At 49.9% G+C, this 5,407-nt stretch overlaps 2 long non-coding RNA genes across 2 annotated transcripts; one reads left to right on the top strand and one right to left on the bottom strand.

Moving 5' to 3' along the window:
• Positions 1 to 13: 13 nt before the first annotated feature.
• Positions 14 to 1,749, bottom strand: LOC112071925 (uncharacterized). The gene is made up of 3 exons (XR_002894201.2): positions 1,339 to 1,749; positions 280 to 735; positions 14 to 98 (listed from the first exon to the last, which is right to left on the bottom strand). It is a non-coding gene; the product is annotated as an uncharacterized lncRNA (long non-coding RNA).
• LOC139024675 (uncharacterized) lies at positions 68 to 507 on the top strand. Its single transcript, XR_011476009.1, has 2 exons — positions 68 to 137; positions 217 to 507. It is a non-coding gene; the product is annotated as an uncharacterized lncRNA (long non-coding RNA).
• Positions 1,750 to 5,407: the final 3,658 nt, after the last annotated feature.

Raw genomic sequence — 5,407 nt, 5'->3', positions numbered from 1 at the left:
GAGCTCTTGTCGGAGCATATATGGATATGGTTTCTGACTGTAGTCATTGATACACCAGTCTGATACACCTGCTATTCACACACCTGTTATTCAGACCCCTTTATTCAGACACCTTTTTCAGACACCTGTCCTAACAGGTCAACGCGGGATAGTGCAGCAGCTGATGGGCTGTGGCTTCTGTTCAGTATCATTAAAAACACTGTCCTAACAGGTCAGGTCAACAGGAGGATAGTGCAGCAGCTGTATGGGCTGTGGCTTCTGGTTCGTATCATTAAACACCTGTCCTAACAGGTCAACAGGAGGATAGTGCAGCAGCTGTATGGGCTGTGGCTTCTGGTTAGTAGCATTGACACACCTGTCCTAACAGTCAGGTCAACAGGAGATAGTCAGCAGCTGTATGGGCTGTGGTTTCTGGTTCGTATCATTGACACACCTGTCCTAACAGGTCAGGTCAACAGGAGGATAGTGCAGCAGCTGTATGGGCTGTGGCTTCTGGTTCGTATCATTGACACACCTGTCCTAACAGGTCAGGTCAACAGGAGGATAGTGCAGCAGCTGTATGGGCTGTGGTTTCTGGTTCGTATCATTGACACAGGGGCTAAAGAACGGCAGAACTCTGCCTCTGGGGCCGTTACTAAAAGAGTACAGGAGACTCATGTCATCAGCGTTATAGAAGGACACCTTCCTCTCATCACAGTCCAGGAACACCCCTATCCTCTGGGGAGACCACCCGACCTGCAGGACACAACATGGAGGGGAGAGAGAGAAACAAGTGTTATCAGGTGAAGCAGTACTGGATCAATGTTTTTAAAGAGTCACCAGGTCCAATACTCTACGGTCTCACATACTCTTAGGAAGAAAAAAGAGTTCCAAAAACAGTTCTTGGCTGCCCCCACGGGAGAACCCTTTGAAGAATCCATGTAGAACCCTTTGAAGAATCCATGTAGAACCCCTTTGAAGAATCCATGTAGAACCCCTTTGAAGAATCCATGTAGAACCCCTTTGGATTCCATGTAGAACCCCTTTGGATTCCATGTAGAACCCCTTTGAAGAATCCATGTAGAACCCCTTTGAAAATCCATGTAGAACCCTTTGAGATCCATGTGACCCCTTTGGATTCCATGTAGAACCCTTTGGATTCCATGTAGAACCCCTTTGGATTCCATGTAGAACCCCTTTGGATTCCATGTAGAACCCCTTGGATTCCCATGTAGACCCCTACGGAAGGGGTTCTAAATGGAACCCAAAACGGTTCTCCAGTGAGGACAGCCAAAGAAGAGTCCACACTTGAGTTTCACTAAACCCTGAAGTGTCACTAGTGTAGTGCAGAGGATCCACCTGAAGCCGTGTCCAGGGCTGTGTGCCTGCAGAGTACTGGTCTCCCTCTCTCAGTCGTAGGGTCCAGTAACCGCTCTCAGGACTCAGCTTGACCCGGGCCTGCCGGTCAACCCTCTCCGAGGCCACACCCAGGTCCCACTTGGCCTTGCTGCCCACTCCTACCTAGAGGAGGGATAGATATTAGTAAATAAATACCACAATACATATCCTGTTCTAGAATAAACAGACTAGTGTCCTGTCCAGGGGTGTGTCTGTACATCAAGCCGTCTAATCAAATTTAGTCACAAGCGCACCGAACAGTGAAATGCTTTACTTACAAGCCCTTAAATCAACAATTGTGTTGAAAAAATAATAATTACAGCTACGAATAAAAAATGAAACTAACAAAGATTAAAGAGCAGCAGTAAATAACAATAGTGAGACTATATACAGGGGGGTACCGGTACAGAGTCAAATATGTTCATGTAGGTAAGTTATTTTAAAGTGACTATGCATAGATAACAACAGAGAGTAGCAGCGGTGTAAAAAGGGGTAGGGGGGGGGCAATGCAATTAGTCTGGGTAGCCATTTGATTAGATGTTCAGGAGTCTTATGGCTTGGGGTAGAAGCTGTTTAGAAGCCTCTTGGTCCTCCGGGACCGCTTGCCGTCGTACGACGGTAGCAGAGACTCTGAACAAACAATTTAAAGGGCAAGAAACAGAAGAATTTATACTGAAACCAGTGATCAATGTCCTGAACATCAAGCTATCCCACTACAGAGAAAAGCGAGAAGATAGACCAGTGCCTCCTGAACATCAAGCTATCCCACTACAGAAACAGAAAATGAGAACCAGTGTCCTGAACATCAAGCTATCCCACTACAGAAACAGAAGATAGCACAGATGTCCTGAACATCAAGCTATCCCACTACAGAAACAGAAGATAGACCAGTGTCCTGAACATCAAGCTACCCACTACCAGAAACAGAAGATAGACATAGTTCCTGAACATCAAGCTATCCCACTACCAGGGAAAACAAAATACAGCTTACCTAGAAAAGCAACTATCCCTACGACAAACAGAAGACCATGTCAAACGATCAAGCTATCCACTACGAAACCGAGAAGATAGAACCAGATTTGTCGCTATGATTAATCTAAACCGCTGTTGGTTTTGTGTGGGGAGCCTGCTCCCTGGTTGTGTAACATCACCTGGCATCAGTAGATTCCGTATTTGCGGAAAGCCCTCGCTGGGTTGTTGTGGACTGCTTGTGTTGTTGTGGAGTTCGCTGTTGTTGCCCTCCGGAAGCAGGCTGTCGGTTCCCCGTTAGATGGAGCCGCTGACGTTGTAACAAACAAGCGAGAGAATGAGCCGGCTGTGGTTGTTTGTGGGATGAAAGCGAGTGGTGTTGTGGGGTAGCCCGCTTGAGTTGTAATCGTGCCGGAGATCAGAGTGTGGTTTTTTCTGTGGGACCCTCTGTGTTAGTGTGGTCGCCGTAAGCTGATGATATGTTGTGGGAGCCGCTGTGGTTGACAATAGCCTGAACTTGTGTGTGAGCCAGAACGCTCCATAGGTATTTAGTGGCCGTATCACCCACCCTAACACCGAAACAGAGAAGCATCCACTGTGGTTGAATTGTGGGAGACGCTGTGGTTCTGTAAGTGATGAAGAGACGCACGTGGTTGTTGTTGGGCAGCCGCTGTGCGTTGTTTGTGGGAGTCGCCTTGGTTGTTGTGGGAGTCTGTATGGTGTGCTAGGTGATTAAGTGGTGGTTTGTTGTGGGAGTCGCTGTGGTTTATGTAAACATCAGCTGTGATTTGTTGTAGGAGTCGATGTGGTTGTTGTGGAGGACGCTGTGGTTTTTGTAATATCAGCTGTGGTTGCTTGTGGGAGCCGCTGTGGTTATCTGTTGTGGTGAGAAGCAGTGTTAGTTTTGTGGGAGCCGCTGTCGGTTGTTGTGGGAGCCTCTGTGTTGTAATTGGGATAAGCGGTGGTTGTGTGCGCGAAGATTCGCATGTGGTTGGTTTGTAACATCGCTGTGATTGTGGTGTGGGTAGCTGGGTTGTTGTGGAGCGCTGTGCGTGTTGTATACATCAGCTGTGGTTGTTTGGAGGAAGTCGCTGTGGTTGTTGTGAAGCCTCGTGTGGTTGTATTGGGGTAAGCTGTTCAGTTTGTGGGGAGACGCTGTGGATGTGGTAAACATCAGCTGGTGGTTGTTATGGAGCCGCCTGTGGTTGTTTGGATAGCCGCCTGTGGTTTCTGTTGGAGACGCTGTGGTTTGTAGGTGGGATGCCGCTGTGGTTCGTTTGTCCGGAGTCGGCTGTGGTTTGTTGTGCGAAGCCTCTGTGTTGTATTGGATAAGCTGTGGTGTTGTGGGAACCGCATGTCGGTTAGGTAAGCTGGGAGCCATGCTTGTTGTTCAAGTTCGTGGGAGCCGAACTGGTTATGTCTAGTGGGACGCGCCCGCTGTGGTTGAAGTTAAGCCCCCAATGCTAGTGAGAATACCCTGCTAGGGAGACACGCAATATGTAGGTTGTAGTGGTAAGCTGGTGTGGTCGTTGTACAGTGTTTGCTGCTTAGGGGCTCGAAGGGGAGCCGCAAGCGTCGGGTGTTGTAACATCAGCTGTGGTTGTTATGTAGGAGCCGCTGTGTGGTGTGGGAGCCGCTGTGGTTGTTGGTAACATCAGCTGTGATGTTGTGGGGGGAGCTTTGGTGGTTCCCTTGTTGGGAGCTGCGGTGTGGTTGTGGCTGAGTCCGCTAGTGCCTCTCAGAGAGGCCGCTCTATCTCCCCACTACCCAGCAAACCCAGAAGATGGTTTGATAGTGGGAGCCGCTGTGTGGTTGTAGTGGTGAGCCGCTGTGGTTGTATGGGAGCCGCCTTGTTGTTGGTAGAACGTCGCCTGTTGTTTGTCAAGGTGAGCCGCAGGTGGTTGTATGGGAAGCCGCTTTGGTGTGTAGGTTGGGACCGCTGTGGTTGTTAATTATGGGAGAAGCAGCTTGGTTGTTGTGGGAATGCCGCTTGTGGTTGTTGTGGGGAGTCGCTCTGGTTGTTTGGGGAGCCCTCTGTGGTTGTATTGGCGGTAGAGCTGTTATTGTCGCTGTGGGAGCCGCTGTGGTTGTCTGTGGGAGACGTTGTGGTTTGTAGTGGAGCCGCTGTGGGTGTTTGGTAACGCTGTGGTTGTAGTGGGAGACCCCAATGGCGTGTGTTGTGGGAAGCCGCTGTGACCTTATTGTGTGCCAGTCGCCTCGTGGTTGTTGTGGATGCCGCTGGTTGTATTGGATCAACGCTGTGTTGTTGTGCGGAGCCGCTGTAAACTGAATGCCTCTGTAGTGTAACATCAGCTGTGATTGTAGAAAATCCAGGGGGAAGTCGAACGTGATGGTTTGATTGTGGGAGCTGCTGTCCGGCTTGTTGTGGGAGTCGCTGTTGTTGTCGGGAGGCCCTGTGGTTTTAGTGGGATCCCGCTGTGGTTTGTATGGAGCCGCTGTGGTTGAAGTGGGAAGATGGTTGCCAATGGTTAGTTGTGGAGCTCGCTTGTGGTTGGTAGTGGGCAGCCGCTGGTAGTTGTAAGTGGGAGCCGCTGTTGTTTTGTAACATCAGCTGTGCGTATATTGTGTGGAGCAGCTGGGGTTGTTCGTGGAGACGCTGTGGTTGTTTTGTCTGTAACATCAAGCCTTGGTTTAACACACAGCTGCTGGGAAGCCGCTGCTAAGGTGTATGTGGGAGAAGCCATGAGTTGTAAATGGCGATTCCCCCAGGCCGCTGTGGTTTTGTGGGAAAGTACGCCCGTCGGTTGGTTGAGGACCTTCTGTGTGGATTGTTATTGGGCCGGTCAAGCTGTGATCTGTTTGTAAGCCGAGACCGCATATCGTCCCGGTAGTATGGATATGGGAGACGCATGTGGTTGTAGTGTAAAGCGCTGTGGTTTTTGTCGGAGTCGTTGGTTGTTGTGGAGCCTCTGTGTTGTGAATTGGGATACAGCCCTCCGATTGTCTGTGGAGCCGCTGTGGTTGTTGTGGAGAGCTGTGGGTGTAGTGAGGGAGCGTCTTTGCCTGGTGGTTGTGGGAGACGCTTGTGGTTGTAGTGGGA

The sequence above is a fragment of the Salvelinus sp. IW2-2015 genome, unplaced genomic scaffold (assembly GCF_002910315.2).
Source record: "Salvelinus sp. IW2-2015 unplaced genomic scaffold, ASM291031v2 Un_scaffold1772, whole genome shotgun sequence".
Classification (NCBI taxonomy): Eukaryota; Metazoa; Chordata; class Actinopteri; order Salmoniformes; family Salmonidae; genus Salvelinus; species Salvelinus sp. IW2-2015.
Note: the sequence above shows the minus strand (reverse complement) of the source record. Positions and strands in the feature narration are given on the sequence as shown.